At 36.7% G+C, this 19,816-nt stretch overlaps 2 long non-coding RNA genes across 4 annotated transcripts in view; one reads left to right on the top strand and one right to left on the bottom strand.

Moving 5' to 3' along the window:
- The window catches only part of LOC139081283 (uncharacterized), a 40,586-nt gene extending 24,016 nt beyond the window's left edge, over positions 1-16,570 (bottom strand). Inside the window, exons 1-3 of one of the 3 annotated variants that reach the window (XR_011536391.1) lie at positions 16,495-16,568; positions 5,535-5,620; positions 3,694-3,820 (exon numbers count right to left, since the gene is read on the bottom strand). This is a non-coding gene — a long non-coding RNA (uncharacterized lncRNA). Of the gene's footprint in view, positions 1-3,693; positions 3,821-5,534; positions 5,621-16,494 lie in introns of all 3 variants that reach the window. The other 2 variants (XR_011536392.1, XR_011536393.1) reach the window with 2 other exon arrangements.
- On the top strand, positions 12,194-19,120 carry LOC139081282 (uncharacterized). The gene is made up of 2 exons (XR_011536390.1): positions 12,194-16,589; positions 18,529-19,120. It is a non-coding gene; the product is annotated as an uncharacterized lncRNA (long non-coding RNA).
- Positions 19,121-19,816: the final 696 nt, after the last annotated feature.

Genomic DNA, 19,816 nt, shown 5'->3' on the forward strand with positions numbered 1-19,816 from the left:
ATAATAAGTAATAACAGAAGAAATATTAGAACATAACCAAGGACGGAGACCAGGAATTTGTAGTAATTCCAGTCTATATAGTCCTGTGATTTAGCAATGTTCTGTGCTTAGGTGTATTTTGATATGTCCAAAATGGTGAGACAGAACAGCAAATATTTTTAAAATAAGAACTTCAAGCACCAAATGTCCCTATTGTTCATCATTTCTGTTCCTCCTGAAGAGTCAGAAGGAAAGAAAGTAGAAATAGAAGTTCTGCTGTTCCACCGTTCCCAAAGGGAAAAATTCACATGGGCCTTTCTGATACCAGGCTGTCCCTAGAATTTCAATTTAAGTTTTCCAAAATAATAAATCACTTATTTCTTCCTTCCATAGGAAGCAAAGCCGGGTAAGACCAGTTTTGAAGACTCAAAATAGTATTGTGTTATTGTCAGCAGGGTAGACAGAGAAACAAAAATAAATCTTCCTTTGTTTTTAATTTGGGGGCAGAGAACAGAGGGACATCTTAGCAGAGAGGCATAACATTTTGAGATATATGTGCATCTCCAAGTCAAACCGGCTTGAGGTTTTCGAGCAGGGTTTTGAAACCTGGCTGTGTGTCCAAATCACCTGTGGGGCTTGTTAAAATTACAAGTGCCCAGGTGTACCCCAAACTTCCTGCAGAATCCTCAGGGGCTGGGCCCTGGAATCAATACTTGCAGCAGGCTTCCCAGAGTGGTTCTTGTACACCACCAGCTTCAGCATCCAGAAATCTAGGGCAAGATCTGGAACAATATACAACACTTGGAAGCTGCAGTAAGAGCTCTAAGAAAGTTTTCATCCCTAGAGATGGCCCACTCATAAAAGAAAAATAAGTTGGAGCCATCCTTGAACCTAACTGGAAACAGATTTCTTTCTCTCTAATTCTTTTTTTACAACGCGTTTTCATTTTCTCATACATACCTGATCAACACTATTTTTAGTTTTGCTCTTTTGGAGGCAAGGAATGGAGGCTAATTCAATCTGCCTCAAGAAGATGGGAATTTATTTTGAGACTATATGTAGACCAGACCTGGAACTATACTACGTTGAGGAACTAAATCTAAAGCAGCTCCAGGAACCAACCACACAAGATTGCTCTCTCAGGGCATCTCTGCTTCTCTCTATAGGAAGAAAAAGCAAAGATGAAGGACCATGTGGTATAAAATGTGACCCCCGAGAAACAGAGCTTGGAAATGGGCAATTTTCACTAGAAGAGGATGTGGGTAGTGGGGTACAGTGGGAATTTCTAATGCAAATACCTATGCTGCTTTTTTGCTAAATATTTTTTTTACAGCAGGAAACTGATCATGTTTCCCATCCACATCATTATAAATACTTTAAAACTGATCCTGTTTCTTTCCTTTTTTTCCCTAAATCTCCCTCAGATACACTTCACTCCACATGCATCACTCCTGTTGGTAAAATGAGAGCTCTTTTTATAAGGCCTTGAAAATTTTCCCATTCAAGAGACTATACTTAAGGAATTCAAACTTCCTTGAGTGTCTGAAGCATACTCCCAGGTAGATTGTGAAGTACTTGAAGTCGAGTTCCTCTTCCATTCCCCCTAAACACATGCCTATATGGCCAGGAGAGCACATTAGACTCTGTCTTATGATATTAGAAATGATAAAGGAGACCCATAGAGATGAACTGATACCCCGGTTAATGGTGACAAATGGATATAAACCAGGTCTTCTGCCTCTCTAATGTCTTCCTACTCCAAATTATCCATGGACTGAAAATTAATTTGTGTAAAACCCCAAACTTATAGGACTTCAATCAAATCATCTAATATTTAGATGAGTGAGTAAAAAGATTTTGATAAAATATTATTTGATTCGAACACTCTGAAATACATCTAAAATTAAAGTCATTTTGTTTGGCATGTTAAATGGCTGAAACATTACAAGCTCAAGTAATTCTATACTTTTTACAGATTAATATATAGACTAATTTACTGGCTCATTCTTTAAAACAGTGCCTTTTAAATTGTTATCACTTGAATCTGCTTGTTCCACTGGTTCTTTTCCTCTAATATTGTCTTCTCAGAAAACGAAATAATATTGCCAAGTTCAACCTGAACTTCTTCCTTAAACATATTATTATTCGAGATCTATGAGTGAGAAGTGACAATGATGAATATGGTCTGTGCCCTCAAAGTACTTGCTATCTGTTTAGAAAACAAACACATAAACAGGTAATTACATTAGAATGTGAAAAGTATAATGCTAGATGTCCCCTGGGTGTTATGAGAGCACTGTAGAGGGGACACTTGCCCCAAATGGAAGAGGTCAGAGAAAGCTTCCAGAGACATGTGATGTGAAGCTGAATCACAGACTTCTTCATGCTCAGTCCCTAACCTGCCTTAACAGGCTTATGTTTCTTTGGCCACTAGCAAATCCTGGTAAATATGTCTCGACTCCATAAACTTCTATCTCATCTGCAGCCGCTCTACTCTAAACCACCATCATTTCTCACCAAGACTACTACAATAGCCTCTCATCAATTTTCCTCACTTCTATTCTTTATTTCTGTACATTTAGTTTCCCACACGGTATCCAGAGTAATAAACCAGATCATGTTACATTTGTTTAATTCTTTCATGCTTCCCATCACATTTCAAATAGCAACCAAACATCTTCCTGCAACTGATAAGCTCTTGCATTGATTTCATTTCCCGTGTGCTTCTCCGGTCTCACAGCTCATTCCACTTTCCTCCCTCGCTACCCTTCAGTCCCACTCACTTTCTTTAAGTTTCTCAAACAGAAGTTCTGTATCCCTTCAGGGGTCCTGCACATGCCATTTTCTCTATTTGGAACATTCTTTGCCCTCTCAGCCTCTTCTTTCCTTCTCTGGCTACTTTTCATCTTTCAGGTCTGAAGTTAAATATCTCCCCCTAAGAGATTTCTGCTTATCTGAAGTGCACCTCCCTTGTTATTTATTTTCCCCCTCCATCCTTTGCTTATGTCTTTGTAGGACCTATTACAAGTTGAAACAATATGTTGATGGCTTGTTTACTGTTCACTGTCTGCCTCCTCGCCAGGTAGTAATTTGCCCCATAGAGCACAGACAAAGTCTATTTTGTTCACCACTATACACCTGGTACCTAGTAGAATATGGCCTCAGAACTAGGCATTCATTAATTATTTGTTGCATGAATGAATGAATGCATGCACCTTTGATTTAGAAATCAAGACCCACTCACTATTTTTTAACTGACTTCAGTCATGCTTTCACATCACTCATGAATGCCCTCCACCCAGCCACTAGCTCTGCTTATAGTTGGGGGCCATTTCTAAATTCCACTTCCTTTGTGAATACTTGCCTAATTTCTCCTTCATGGTTCATCACTCCTTCCTATGAATGCACATAAAAACTTTTGCTTCTTTTAGGCCTGCTTACAGTATATGTTTTTGCGTATTTGTCTATCTCCCTTACTGGATCATAGGTTCCTTAAAGCCAGGAACCATGTTCCAATCACCTTGAATCTACCATAGCACCAGGTTATGTTCATGTACAGTGATCACTCTGTAATCGTGATGAGTGGATCAACTAATAAGATAATTTTTGAACAAGTTAAAATGAGAGCTTTTTTAGAAATAGAATTTAAAGACAGAACCTAGATAAGGTTCTGGAGTTCTTTGTTGTGTGTCTTAAATGAGATTTTGTACTCACACTTAATATTGGTATCTTGATCACACTTTGTCCTTTCTCGGTGAAGCGGTCAAAGCCAAGCTGGGCTGGCCAACAAGATGTTTGCGTTGCTGTTACACCTTGTCAACAATGACTCTCTCTGTACTTGCTATAAAAAAAATTAGTATGTTATACAAAAAGGAAAACTACATCAAGAATAATGTGAAGGGATTATTGTTAAGCGGAGTTTCTGCATTTGGGAACAGCCCAAAACAGATAAGACTGCACACATTTCTATGACCACTTCCACATGATTTGCTTATCCCATAAACACTAAACTCTAACTCAGATTTCAATAAATAGAGAGGCTAAGAGATATTAGCTTTAGCTTTAACAGAAACCTCCAAAAAGACTTTAATTAAAGAGACCTATAGCAATATGGTGTGTACATGTTTTCAATATAATTCATCTACCACATACCTTACGTCTTAAAATCCTATTTATGTAACTTTGGTTTCATGAAATAAAAATGCTAGCCACAGTTATTTATAGCACAATGAACGTTGTCAAAAGTCTGAAACATGACAGTGACCTTTACACTATTCTGTATTACTACCCAGAAAAGGCAATTTATTTCATAGCCTGTTGAATATGGAAGCCATCTTCAGATATATGTAGTTTAAGTGGTAAAATTGCAGCAAACTGCACATAAAGCATGATAGCTTTTTTTTCCTACTCTAAGAAAACCTCCAAAATGCCTTCAAATTCTGTGAAATCATTACTCTTTTAGAATCAATGGTTTCCTAAATTATCATAAGCAGTCAAATTTTGCAACCAAATTTGATTATTTTATGGTTAATACATATTTATTGATGACCACTGATTTAACGTAGATTATAAGGGGTACCACACTGGACCTAAGCAAACCTCATGCAATAGCACCCAGTATCATTCTATTGATACAGGAGGGGGAAAGATCAGTAAGGAAGTGAGAGAAAACACCCCTTATGGAATCATCAGTAAAGACAGCCTGAAGGAAGACATGACCCACTCACTGACAGTTTCTATCCCTTTATGGGTCTTTTATCTCTAGATTTATCTAAATTCTCAAATTTTATTAACTATACTGTGCTACACACTTCCTCTCATAATTCTTTAGAATTAGGATTGGTAAGTATGATAAGTGTCCCACAATTCTAATACTGAGAGTTTTAACAAATCTCCCTGTTAATTCTTTTCAATTTTTATCATTGTATAAACTTTGATCTTTCTCGTTCATCAGCATTTGACCTTTCAGACAAATTTTTTTTATCTGGCTCAATATTTCTATTCCATCATCTTGCAGAGTTTAAGAATCTCAATCATTTAAATTGCCCTTCTTTGGAACTTTCTAGCTCTTTTAGAGTGTTCGTTACTATTCTTTTTAACTCTGTCAAAGCCAGGTGATTCCTAGTATTTGAGATCCAAGATGGTTAACATGCCAACATTTGAAGATTTATGCATTTTCTAACAGATGCATGAATCAATGGAAAACCGTATCTCACCTTGAAAATTGTAAATTAAAAGCAACTGAAGGTTCACTCTGTAGCTATGTAGGATGCTAATATCTACCTGGTAGTCTAGTCTTATCTGAGTGTGTCAGAACACCTGTCTCCCTAAAAATTCTCTTCTAACTTGCCATATACTATGTTGTAAATTTTTGATGTTAAACCACTCCTTAATATGCTAACAATTTACCCTATCTAGGAGAGGAAGTCTGCTCATACATTGTGATCTGGTTAGAGAACAATACATCCTTCAGCCCTGAGAGATTAGTGTGACAGGCAGGTAGAATTTGATGAGGTAAGTTGTCAAGAAATGCCTCAGTTCAAAGAAATACATACAAAAGTAGGCCTAGGTAGGACTTCTTAAGAGATGGTGTATAATCAGGTACAAGCATCCACACAAACAGAACCTCAAAGATGGGCACCTAAAAAAGGTGAAACAGGATGCAAGTAGGTTTAAAATAGTCCCAAATGAAATTTGCATTTATCTTAATTCAGATGCCATAGTTGTGTTAGAGACAAATTGCAATCTATAAGATTAAGTACATGTAGCTGCACAAATACAAATAATAATTTACTTATTTTGATGGTTAAGTCTCACAAACTGATAGTAGATTTAAAAATAGTGACAAGGTGTATCTTTAATTAAAAAGACATATGAATGGATTCTTAAGAAAGAACACGTGGAAAAAATCAAAGATTATTAAACAAAGACATGCAAATAAAACAAGAATAGACGACATTTTTACCTATCAAAATGGCAAAGATTAAAAAACATTATCCTGGGGCTGGCCCCGTCTAGTGGTTAAGTTCACGTGCTCTGCTTCGGAGGCCTGGGGTTTCCATGGTTTGGATCCTGGGCGCGGAGGTGGCACCGCTCATCAAGCCATGCTGAGGTGGCATTCCACGTGCCACAACTAGAAGGACCCACAGCCAAAAAATATATGCAACTATGTACCGGGGGGCTTTGGGGAGAAAAAGGAAAAATAAAATCTTTAAAAAACGGTATCCTGAATGCAGCTGCAATGCAGCTGGTGGGACTATAAATAGGCACAAACTTTCTGTGAAATACTTCAGCAGTATGTACCAAAGTCCTCAGTAATATTATACCCTCAGAGGAGAGTCTGTTTTCAGAAATCTCTCCTTGGGAAACAATCAAAGATGCAAAAAAAGGAGATGTTACCAGCATTATTTGTAGCAAGAAAAACTAAGAAATAAATAGCTATAGTTATATAGATATATAGGTATATCTAAATGGTTGGATAAATTAAAGTTGAAATATAAAAGAATATTGTGCAACAATTAGAAATATTTTTATGAACATATAAAAATATGGGAAAATAGCTTTGAATCTTAAGAAGAAAAGCATGGAAGTAAATATTAAATCTTATATGAGATTTTCTATGGGTGATGGAATTGTACTTGACTTTTACTTTCTCTTTTATACTTTCCTGTAGTTTCTACAAAATGATGTAGTATCTATTCTGAGTGGGGAGGGAAGACACGTGTAAAGCAAACAAGACCGTAAAGGAGAACTTCTTAGGCCTTACTAGTAATTGAAAACTGCTTCCAACAAAGTAGAACACAGATAGGAAGCCGAAGTCTGGACATAGAAGGGGAGTGTCAGTGTCCAACTCTTCTCCACAGTTTCTAAGTCACCTGACACACAATTACCTAAATTACTATCTTACTATCTTACAATTTTGAACGCTGAAGTGATGGATTCTGAAAGACAATGTCCCTCTTACAGAACAAAAAGTTAAAAGAATGTTAACCAGCGTTTATTGAATGCTACATGCTTTACCTGTATTAATTTATCCTCACAAACCTATTTTTACAGATGAAGAAACTGAGAGCCAATGAGACTAAATAGTACATGGTTGCCAATAAATAATAAGTAACACAGAGCTGTCAAGCAATAGGGCCAAAATTGGAACTGAAGGAGTTGGACATCAGAACATGTGCTTTTAACCATTAAACTATTCCACATCTCTAACGGCATCATGCTGCTTGAAGTTTCTAACTTATTAGTCCTCAATTTTGACAGAATCCATTAGTTACAATAGGCGGTGATTTATTTTTGACCTATTTATTTCTCTGTGACCAAATTTATCACAACTACAAATTATGTGGTCCTTGGTCCCTGAGACAATCATCTTAGCTCCTATCATTTCCATCAGAAGTTTACAAGTAAAGGGGCAGGAAGGGGGATTAGAATAGGAACAACAAAAGGATATTTTATTCTGTGAAATAACTATAGGTGATTGTGCCAGTCAGTTTGTAGCATAGAGGGGTGATTGGCTTCTCCAAGTGTCCACATACAAAGCCAAGACAGAAGATTGCTTTCCCCTCATCATCTGGTCTATGGGCAAGAGTCTAGGACTCAGGATGTAGCTAAAATTTTAATGAAACGTGTATTCCTAGTTTAGCTTCAGTGTTATGGTTGGTTTAAAATTAATTGAGTTCTGAAACCGTATGCTTTACTTTGTCTTCCAAATGGACAAAAGGATTTTCCTATAACCAAGAACCTGCCATTTTACGGCTTTATAAAAATTCAGTTGTTAACAAATTCTCCATCAAAAGCTTTCCTCAACCATTTTATTGCACTTTTAAGTAAATCAGAGGAGCATTCTATTTCAGATGAAAAGCAGATTGAAATGCAATAAATTCCTTCTTTTATGACAATTTTCTCTGGAGCTATGTTTATCAATGCTACTGAGACACCACAAACATTTGTTGTAGGATCAAAAAGTAGAAGAGTTGAAACAGCGACCATAAAAAGCTTGTTCTTTATTTGAACTTAAAGGAGAGAAGGTTGTGATATTTTAAAAGCAAAATAAAGGAGATAGGGCAACTGGCACATCAATTATTTAAGAAAAAATAATAAGCCAAATCTTTTCCTCAGGACTTTCAAAACAAAAAAGGAGAAGAAAAGACAAACAATCAAATGAAATTCTAGCTAGGTTAAAGATATAAATTGAAAACAATAAAACCATAACAGAAAAAATATGGGCACATTATTTGATAAACTTGAGGCATAGAAGGCTGTCCTAAGTATCATACCAGGCCAGAAGCCATAAAGGAAAAGACTGATATGTTTTACTACAAACAAGTAAAAATTTTATATCACAACAGAGTCAAAAGACAAAGAACAAACCAGGAAAAATATTTTTGACACCTGTGAAATACATGGGATTACATCAATTTTTAAAGATCACTGGACAGTAGAATGGAGAGAAGCAGGATAGGGGAGGCAGACTTTTACATTTTACTAAATATCCTTCTGAAATAAATAACTAAATACAAGCATATATTTTTCTTATAACTCAGAGGGAAGAAGAGAGAGTATGGGAGAGATAAATTGTAGAAAAAAGAAATTTAAAATATAGCATACTTTCCATACATATCAAGATTTTCATAGTCCAACATCCTCAGCCATCTAATAACTAAAAGAGGCCGCAGTGATTTCCAGGTGAAACCACATCTGAATTCAATCAACTGGCACCAAGCTTTGGTGCTCTTGATATTCAGAAGTCATCAGATGCATGTTGCTTTTTAAAATTTTAAACCGAGTACCAACCGTTTTGACTCCTCCTGCTGGTCAAAGTTTATGTCATAAAGATGCATTGACATAAACTACGGCAATTGAAATTTAAATACAGTAAATGAGCTTCCTTCGGTTTATAAACTATACTTTCCCCATGAGAGTATGCTGTCTTTTTTTTTTTTCACTTTGCTAGAAATTAACCTCAAATCACACTTCTCAGAAAAACAATTGGATTCTAAACTGCATAATTAACATTGAAGAGGGTAACAAATACCTGCCAAGATCAAATTTCATAGTGACCTACAGGATTCATATACTCAGATCATAGTCCAAGTTTTATAAATGGAATATATCAAAGTCTGTGTCATGATGAAGTATAAAGAGATCAGCTATGGTAACAAAAATTATTATTTTTTTTAATTTTCTTCTTCTTGTCCACCTACTTTTCCTCCTGGCCTTACGAATATACAGTATCAATGTTTTAAAACAAATAACAAAAGAGGAACACATGGCTTTACAAATTTTTCTAGTTTGTGAATTTATATTAACTCTTACAAAAGGCATAAAAATCAATTTTCATTTCGATGCATAAGTAACACATTATATTTATTTTAAAAGTATAATTATATGAAACCAATAGTATCTTAGATAATCTAGGATCAAATATGAAGCAATATTTATTTCTTCTAAGATTAAATAAGTATGTACTCTAATTTTCAACTTCACGAGGGACATTTCTTGAACAAGCTATTAAACCTTCTTTGAATATTTGACAGAATTCTCCAGAGAAGCCATCTGGTCCTGGAGTTTTGTTTTTGGGAGGTTTTTGATTACTATTTCAATCTCTTCACTGGTAATTGGTCTAGTCAGATTCTCTACTTCTTCTTGATTCTGTTTTTGGATGTTGTATGAGTCTAAGAATTTATCCATTTCTTCTAGGTTATCCAGTTTCTGGGCATGTAGTTTTTCACAGTATTCTCTTCTAATCCTTTGTATTTCTATGGCATCTTTTGTAATTTCTCCTCTTCTAATTTTATTTATTTGAGCCCTCTCCCGTTTTTGCGTAGCAAGTCTGGCTAAGGGTTTGTCAATTCTGTTTATCTTCTCAAAGACCCAGCTTTTTGTTTCATTGAGCCTTATTACTGTTTTTTTGGTTTCTATTTCATTTCTTTCTGCTCTTCTTTTTATTATTTCCCTCCTCCTGCTGACTTTGGGATTTTTTTTGTTCTTCATTTTCTAGTTCTGTTAGATATAGTTTAAGATTACTTACCTGAGACTTTTCTTCTTTGTTAACGTGGGCCTGTATTGCTATGGATTTCCCCTTTAGGACAGCCTTTGCTGCATCCCATATGAGTTGGTATGATGTGTTTTCATTTTTATTTGTCTCAAGGTGTTCTTTGATTTCTCCTTTGATTTATTCATTGATCCATTGGTCGTTCAGTAGCATGTTGTTTTATCGCCACATATTTGTCACTTTCCCAGCTTTTTTCTTGTAGTTGATTTCTAGTTTCATAGCATTATCATCAGGAAAGATGCTTAATATGATTTACTCTTTTAAAATTTATATAAGCTTGCCTTGTTTCCCAACATACGGTTTATCTTTGAGAATGTTTCATGTGCACTTGAGAAGAGTGTATATTCTGCTGTTCTTGGATGCACTGTTCTATGTATATCTATTAAGTCCATCTGGTCTAGTTTTTCATTTAATTCCACTGTTTCCTTTCTGATGTTCTGTCTGGATGATCTATCCATTGATGTAAGTGGGGTGTTCAGGTCCCCTACTATTATTGCATTGCTGTTAATTTCTCCTTTTATGTCTGATGATAGTACTTTATGTACTTTGGTGCTCCAGTGTTTGGTGCATATATATTTATAAGCGTTATGTCCTCTTTTGGAGTATCTCTTTTATCATTATATCCTGCCCCTCTTTGTCTCTGATTGCCTTTTTTACCTTGATGTCTACTTTGTCTGATGTAAGTATGCAACACTAGCTTTCTTTTGTTTGCCTTTAGCTTCAAGTGTCATCTTCCATCCCTTCACTCTGAGACTTTGTTTATCTTTAGAGCTGATGTGTTTCCAGGAGGCAGCATGTTCTTGGGTCTTGTGTTTTAATCCATCCAGCCACTCTGTGTCTTTTGATTGGAGAATTCAATCCATTTACATTTAGAGTTTCATATTGATATATTAGGGCTTAATATTGCCATTTTATCATTTGTTTTCTGGTTGTTCTTTATTTCCTTTGTTTCTTGTCCCTTGTATTTCTGACTGCTAGTTCAGTTTGGTGTTTCTCTATGATGATTTTCTCAGTTTTCTCTTCATTTGTCATTTGTGTTTCTGTTCTGAATTTTTGTTTATTGGTTACCGTGAGGTTTTTATAAAAGATCTCATAGATAAGATAGTCCATTTTCTGATAATCTCTTATTTCCTTAGTCTAAGCAGTTTCAATCCTTTTCCTCTTCCCTAAGTATTGTTGTCACAACTTATTCCATTTTGTGTTGTGAGTTTGTGATTAAAATGAAGTGATTATAGTTATTTTTGATGCTTTCCTTCCCTTTATCCTTAATGTTATAACTAAGTGTTGGCTAACCTGTTCTGATAGAAAGCTGCAATTTTCTTATTTTGTCTGTCTGTTTATTTCCTTGCTCAAGTCTTTGTAAACTCCTTCTTTTGTTTATGAGGCCCTTCTTGATCATTTCTTGTAGGGGGCTTTTGTGGCAATGAACCCCCTCAGCTTTTGTTTATCAGGGAGTTTTGTGGCAATGAACTCCCTCAGCTTTTGTTTATCTGGGAAAGTTTTTATTTCTCCCTTGTATCTGAAGGATATTTTCACTGGATAGAGTATTCTTGGCTGAAAGTATTTGTCTTTCAGTATTTTGAATATATTATTCAATTCTCTCCTAGCTTGGAAGATTTCTGCTTAGAAATCTGCTGAAAGCCTGATATGGGTTCCTCTGTAGGTTATTTTCTTCTGCCTTGCTTCCCTTAATATTTTTTCTTTGTCATTGACTTTTGCCACTTTTACTAATATACGCCTTGGAGAAGGTCTTTTTACATTGATGTAATTAGGAGTTCTATTACTTTCATTTACATGTAATTCCAGCTCCTTCCCCATGTTTGGGAAGCTATTATTTCTTGAATAAGCTCTGCTCGTGTCTCCCTCCCTTCTCCCTCTGGAATATCTATAATCCGTTGTTGCATTGCCTAATTGAGTCATATTTCTTGGAGAATCTCTTCGTGTGTTTTTTTTTAGTCTCAGTTCTCTCTCCTCCTCCATCTGCAGCATTTCTATATTTCTGTCCTCTAAATTACTAATTCTGTCCTCCATAATATCAGCACTCTTTTGCAAGGACTCCAAATTTTTCTTTATCTCATTCATTGTGTTTTTCATCTCCAACCTTTCAGATTTTTTAATAGTTTCAGTCTCTTTTGTAAAGAATTCCCTCTGTTCATTAATTTTATTCCTGACATGATTGAACTGTCTTTCTGAGTTTTCTTGTAACTTGTTGAGTCTTTATGATAACCATTTTGAATTCTCTGTCATTTAGATTGTAAATTTTTGTGTCTTCAGGATTGATTTCTGGGTACTTGTCATTTTCCTTCTGGTTTGTTGTGTTAATATACTTCTTCATGCTATTTGATGGCATGGACTTTTGCCATCACATGGTGGTCATATCTTGTGTAGATTCCACCTTCTACCGCTAGGTTGGGCAGGAGCTGTGTTTTCTGAGCCTGCTGTGACTCTTGGCAGATGTGCTTGTCTGTTGGAAACAGTGCCAACAGGACCTGTCTTCACTTGCCCATATGCTCTCTGGCAGGGATCCCCTACTCTAGCTGGCCAGCCAAGGTGGTGCACCAGGCAGAAGCAGGGAGAGGCACTTTATTTTGCTGGCACAATCCTGTGCGTTCCCGGTCTGCACTCACTGTCTGCCTGCTTGGGCTGCTTGGCTTGGTTTAGATGCCCCTGCAGTTGCTTAGCTTCTTCAGTGTGGAGCATTCCCACAGGCTGTGAGGCAACTCCAAGAGTGCAAGCATTCCCATGGAGGGCTGCCTTTTCTCTCATCTCCTCTCAGAGTCATGCACCAGCTGCCATGTGAGGTCCCACACCCTAGATCATTGCCACTTGTGAGGGTGGGGGAGATCTTTTTACCTCCTTCCTCTGCCTCTTGGGGGAGTCTTGCACCCCCAACTTCAGACATATGGCTGTGTGGATCTCTCACATGTCTGTTGTGTGAATGTCCCCTGTTGATTTGTGAATGTCCTTTTTGTTGTATCTTATGGGACAGAGACTAAAGGAAGAGCTCACTCTGCCATGATGCTGACAGCACTCTCCATGAATTTTTACCTGTGAGAAAACGTGTGTTTTATTTTTGAAGTTTATATTTTATGTTGAAAAACATTTACAATAGAAGGGAATTATAAAAGAAAACAATCTATTTTTTTACCATTACTTCAGTGTTTTTGCCCAGTTGATATCTTTGACAGCAAGATATCTAGATGTGATACATTAGACACAACGGACTCAAAAGGGTTGGATTCTGCCTTGGAACATAGTGGCTGCATACCCTGCAAAGAGTCATTTTGACTTTTCTTAGTTCATGCTTTCTTCATCCTTCACTTTGTTTTCTTTCTCCAGATTGCTCATATTCTTTCATGGTACTATGGCCATGGTTCCCTCTGTCCACAGAACTATTCATAAAAGATTAAGAAAACAAAGTGCAGGGGATGCAAAAAGACAGAAATATCAGCCAAAGCTGTCATCCGTCTGGGAAGGGCTCCATCTGGAGGGTCATCCTCCATTCTGCTAGAGGGTCCAAGCAGGCAGAGTTATTTATAATTCTCGGGCATCCACAAAGCTTATGTTAAATGCCTATGTCTATCTCTGACATTTCTGGAATTTGTAAGACTGTCGATGTAAATAATGAAAGAGAAATATATGAAATGAGAAGTACTTATCACTATTAGCCATAGGAAAGAAAGGTTTCAGGAGAGCAGGGAAATAGTAGATGTTCTGTGTTCCCTTTGAATATTAACATTTTTAAAAAATCTCATAATTAAAGAGGGAGAAGTTTCTAAAATTTTAGGAATTGAATGTAGTACTTTTTACATTTTGATGCCCTCATAATTTGAAAATTCCTGTAGAGAAAACCATTAATGTGTCTTTTTAAAAGTCTTGTCATATTCTCCTTAAATGTGTCTCTAAATGTTTGGTTCTGATAAGCTTCTATTTTGTATTTCAACCTCTTCATAGAAAGTAGCCTCTGTAAGATCACAACTATCTGATATTGTGTAAAATGATTGTTATGGAAACTACTGAATTTAGGCCGTAAGTTATTTTATTTATTAATTAGGTAGGAGTAACAGAGGCTTAGATTAGTTCATTAAAATGACTGTCAGACAAATTCTCTTTTACTGGAAAAAAAAGTCAAGTTATGGTGTCATGCTAGAAAATGTACGGATAATGCTTGGAGTGTGTTAACTTTCAGGTATTAGAAAGGAGTGCAAGAACCTACAGTTTGGTTAACAGTCTGGGAGGATAACTCAACATAATGTCTCAGTTTAGTGTACTAAGCAGTCAGTTTTCTTTTGATATAAGGTAGAGCAATGCAAGTAGTTGTGGTTAGGCCAGCTTAGTTGTAATGAGCGTGGCCTCTGTAATTCAAGGGCCTGGGTCTGAAACCTGGTGTTGCTAGTTACTGATTGGGTGACTTGAGGTAATTTATACAAACTCTTTGTTCCTCTTTATTTATTATGTCCATATTTTTCCTTAAATCTTTGAATACATTTTCTAATATCTTAAAATATTTGTTAATTCCAATATTTATGTCATCTTTGGTTGTTTTCCTACATACAGTTTTCTCTTGATTATGTGTCACATTTTCCTGTTTCTTTACATGCCTACTAATTTTGGTTTTATACTAGACACTATAAATGCTACATTGTTGAGAGCCTATATTTTGTGATCTTTATTAGAGTGTTGAGTTTTTTCTGGTAGCAGTTTCCTGGCTGAGAAGTTTTATCCTGTTGAAGCTTGTATTTGGGTAGGTCTAGTGTAGTTCTTAGTCTAGAGTCAAAATATTACTACTTTTACATTTTTCTTTTGCAGGAGAAGATTCACCCTAAGCTAACATCTGTTGCCAATCTTCTTCCTTTTTCCTCCCCAAAGCCCCAGCCCATAGTTATGTCTGGTTTTAAATTCTTCTGGTTCTTCTATGTGAAGCACCACCACAGCATGCCTACTGATAGATGAGTGGTGTGGTTCCACACCCAGGAACTAACCTGGGCCACCAAGGCAGAGCATGCAGAAATTTAACCATTAGGCCATCAGGGCTGGCTCACTACTTTTAAAGTGTGGTCTTTCTGGGGTCTCAGCTGAATGCAGGTGGAGTTCAGTAAAGCCACTTATTCTAGATAATTAGAACTTCAGTGTCTCTCAGCATTAAGTGATCTCTGGGTCCTTCATTCACCTCCCAATCCCCAGTAGCTATTCTCCACCATGCCTCCTGGAGTCTTGCCCTGAATATATGCAGGTTAGTAATGGCCCAAAGACTCAAACAGACATCTCTGCAGATGTCTGGAGATCCTTCTCTACATAGCTCATCTTTCTCCAGTATATTATCCCAAAAGTATCTGTTGCCTCAGCAGCCCTTAACTCTGATACTTGTTTCCTCTATCCAGCAAGAACAGTGCTTTTTTGTTCAAGCTACTTTTCTGTGCTGCAGTTTGGAGCTCATCTCATGTGTCTTTTCTCTCAAGGGTCACAGACCTGGGATGTCTGTTGTGTAATTATTTTAAGTGATTGATTCACATATTTATAATTGTTTAAGGTGGAATAGTAAGCCCAATGCCAATGCCAGTTGTTCTATTGTGACTGGAATTGGAATTGTTCACTTTTAAATTTTGAAGTTATCTATTTGATAACAATATGCTTTAGATATTAATTTCATTTGATAGAGTAATTACTCAAGTTCCTGTGTGTCTTAAGAGGTTTTTATCTGGGATATGTGTTTCAGGATACTTTATCAACTCTGTATGTTAAGGAGGCTATAGTATTCTCAAATTGAGTTATTTCAAGCCATATTCAGCTTAATTTATTTTGCTTTGGATAACTATATTTCAAAACCTTCTTACTCATTTGTTTTCCCCTTGTGGGTTAATTTTGGAGTTTAGAATTGGTTTCTTGGTAATATCCTAAAAATGCTTCATTTTAGTGCCCATAAGTTTTATCCTTTGGGACCTTTCACTGTCTTATAATTTTCTATAACTCTACCCTAGTTAGTTTATTGCTAATGGCTAAAGTGAACCTACTTGTTGAATGACTAAAATGGAGCTAGCTACCTATGAACATGCTTCTACCAATTGTAAGGTGTCTAGTAATTGTGATACTGTATCAGCATTCCCTAGTATATTAATTAGCCAGGTATTTTTGGTGGACATGGTGCTCTTAGTAATTTTGGTGGATTCTTGTGTCTCTTGATAAACTCATTCAATCACGGCTAACCACTTAAATATGTCTTTTGCTTCCAGGATTGTTTTTATTTCTTTGCCATTAAGGTAGATGTTTTGGCTATAGACAGACTGTTGCCAGGGTGCAAACACATAGCAAAATCATGAGACTTTCTCTAATTTAACCAGATCTCTGAGATGGCTTATGTCTGACCCAATGCTTGTTTGTATCATGAGGAATGACAGTGTTCTAATTTCATTTTTGTTAGTATAACAATTTCTGCCCCTATGGCGTAAAATCTGATTTACCAGGACAATCCAACTTTTGCCTTCTCTTGGGAAAATATCTTCCTCTTCCTGAGATGCCACATGGAGGTGAACTGGAAGAAAAAGAGCAAAAACTGGTCAGTTTTCATGTACTTAATTCATAGTTAAATACATATAAGTTTTCACAGTTTATTTTCTTGGAGATTTTGACACTTGTCCAGCTTGTCCTGTGTTGTGAAGTACATGGTGTGCTTCCTTAAGCATAATAGCACTTGTATATTTTTATGTAATTTAAAAACTTGAGTGAGATTCAATAAACATTGTAAAAAACCATAATTTTAAAAGATCTGTGAAAATTATAGTTTATAATTGCTTTAAAGTCATAGAGATTTTAACTTTTAAAAGAAGTTTAAATGTTAATTGTGTTTCTTAATTGTTATTTTAACTCAAGCTTTACACTTAATTCCATTTATTTTAAGTATAAATATGTAATGATGGATAAAAGAAGTTAAAAACCCCCAGTACCTTGCCTGAACATTTCTCATAATTTGTTAATATTTAGATACTAACATTTTGCAAAAAACCATAACTTGTAGTTAAATGTTCTGAGGCTGTAAAGAATGAGTATATTTTAAGTTGTTAACGTTTCTTCAGATGAGCCATGATTTCACTGCTTTTAAAAAGTGCTTTAGAGGGGCTGGCCCCGTGGCCGAGTGGTTAAGTTTGTGTGCTCCACTGCAGGCGGCCCAGTGTTTCGTTGGTCCGAATCCTGGGCGCGGACATGGCACTGCTCATCAAACCACGCTGAGGCAGCACTCCACATGCCACAACTAGAAGGACCCACAATGAAGAATATACAACTATGTACTGGGGGGCTTTGGGGAGAAAAAGGAAAAAAATAAAATCTTTAAAAAAAAAGTGCTTTAGAGCAAAAGTAGAAGTTTATATACTTCTACTTTAAAACTATGATTTATGAAGATCTGTTTTGCTAAAGTTAAACCTAATTAAAAGTTTAGTAATATTTCTTTGTGGAGATTTTTTCAGATAATTTAAATTATAACGTTCATTAATTCATTTTATTCTCTTGCAGAAGGAAAAATATCATCAATGTTCATTAAATATTTTAGAAATATTTAACCATAGAGAGAACTTAATTAAAATTTATGTCCCAAGATATCTATATCTTTCTGTCCAATATCGTAGCCACTAGCCACATGTAGCCATTTAAATTTAAATTAGTTAAAATTCAGTAAAACAAAAACATCAGTTCCTCATTTGCACTAGCCACATTTCAGTAGGGGCTACCATATTGGACACCACAGATATTAAACGTTTCCATCATTACTGAATGTTTTATTGGTCAATGCTCATGGTTATTTATCTGAGATCATTGATTTCTAATAGAAGACGTAATAATTCTTTTTAGCATCTACTGATACACTATAATACATTTTATCAGTGGCAAAAACCTGTTCAATAGGTCTCAGGTGGTAAGAGTGAACCTTTATAATTTTTTTTGGAGTTCACATTTTTTTAAAGATTTTATGTTTTTCCTTTTTCTCCCCAAAGCCCCCTGGTCCATAGTTGTATCTTCTTTGTTGTGGGTCCCCCTAGTTGTGGCATGTGGGACACTGCCTCAGCATGGTTTGATGAGCAGTGCCATGTCCCCACCCAGGATTCAAACCAACAAAACACTGGGCCACCTGCAGTGGAGCGCGTGAACTTAACCACTCAGCCATGGGGCCGGCCCCTGGAGTTCACTTTTTGATGATTATTCGTATGTCATTTTTGAGTAATCTATATTTACACTTTCCATTAAAAGCTAAAAACATGGGTAGAAGTCACTGGTGTTTGCTTATATTTACAAACTGTTTACAAAGTGACAGGTAGACCTATTTAGACAGGAAAAGTCATTTATACGGAAATAGAGGAATAGAAGTAGTTACTTTTTAATTGGTTTTCTTGTAGTGGCCAAAATAGATTCTCCAAAGGAGCCATTTTTTGTTTGTTTGTTTGTTTGTGAAAGAATAGGTTCTAGAACACTGACAAAAATTTTCTTTGCCATTTTGTGCATAGAAACCTGAAGAATGGAGGCTGTCTTCAAACAAGCCCAACGGAATTTGAGGATGCCAGCACCTTTCCTACATATTTAAACTTATCTGCATTCCCGTTTCTGGAATACCCTATACCTGCATTCTAAGTAGACTCATGGAAGCTTCAGAGGTCATTTAACACATAATGTCTCATCTGTACATCTTGAAGTGGTGAGTGGCTTGCCTAAGAGAACACAGATGCTCAGTGGCAGAGCCAGAACATGAACTCATGCATAATGACCTCTGTCATCTGGGGCCATCCTCTGATTTGGTACTTGTGGTTGGTACAGACTCTCTGCGCCACACCTCATTCCACTGTGAAAGCATTCTCATACTGCTTCTAATTTCATAACTGTTAAAAATTATTTGGCTACGCATATTTCATGCACTATCGAGTAAAGTGAAGAGGAGAAAAATAAAGCTACATAAAAAATCCAATAAGTAATACATTAAATTTGAAAGTAAACTTTGTATGAATAAGTTCTAAAATAAAAATCTTAAAATTTTACTATTCTTAATATGAATCTTTTGATATTCATGATAAATTCTTAAATAAAGAGAAGAAGCAAAATGCAGATATATAATATGATTCTTTTTTTTAGGGAAATGTGGAGCCGGCCAGGTGGCACAGCGGTTAAGTGCACACGTTCCCTTCGGTGGCCCAGGGTTTGCTGGTTAGGACCCTGGGTGCGTACATGGCACCGCTTGACAAGCCATGCTGTCGTAGGCATCCCACATATAAAAAGTAGAGGAAGATGGGCATGGATGTTAGCTCAGGGCCAGCTTTCCTCAGCAAAAAGAGGAGGATTGGCAGCAGCAGTTAGCTCAGGGCTAATCTTCCTCAAAAAAAAGAAAAGGCAGAGAAGGGACAAATGGAAATGGGCATCTTGGGAGAGAGGACACAAGAATGGCAGACCCAAGGGCAGAGTGACATCAGCAAAATGGCAGGGTGAGCCGACCCTGGACTCTCTCCCCTCCAAACTACAACCAAAGAACCAGAACAACTGAATTTCAACCAATAACTCTAATCCAGGGACTCTCAGAGACCCACAGCAAGACGATGGAGGACGGAGAGGCTGAAGCCGGCCTCAGGAGCTAGAACAGGGTAAGAGAGAACTTCACTCCCTCCCCTAGAGACTGGGATCGCTGCTGCGGGTGAGGGAAGGAGCAGGGGAGGGGCTGCACGTCCGGGGATCATCCAGGACTCCCACCACTGGTGCAGTGGAAAACCTGCTAACATGGGAAAGCTTCCACGTGCAGGGACCCCATCA

The sequence above is a fragment of the Equus przewalskii genome, unplaced genomic scaffold (assembly GCF_037783145.1).
Source record: "Equus przewalskii isolate Varuska unplaced genomic scaffold, EquPr2 contig_13224, whole genome shotgun sequence".
Lineage (NCBI taxonomy): Eukaryota > Metazoa > Chordata > Mammalia > Perissodactyla > Equidae > Equus > Equus przewalskii.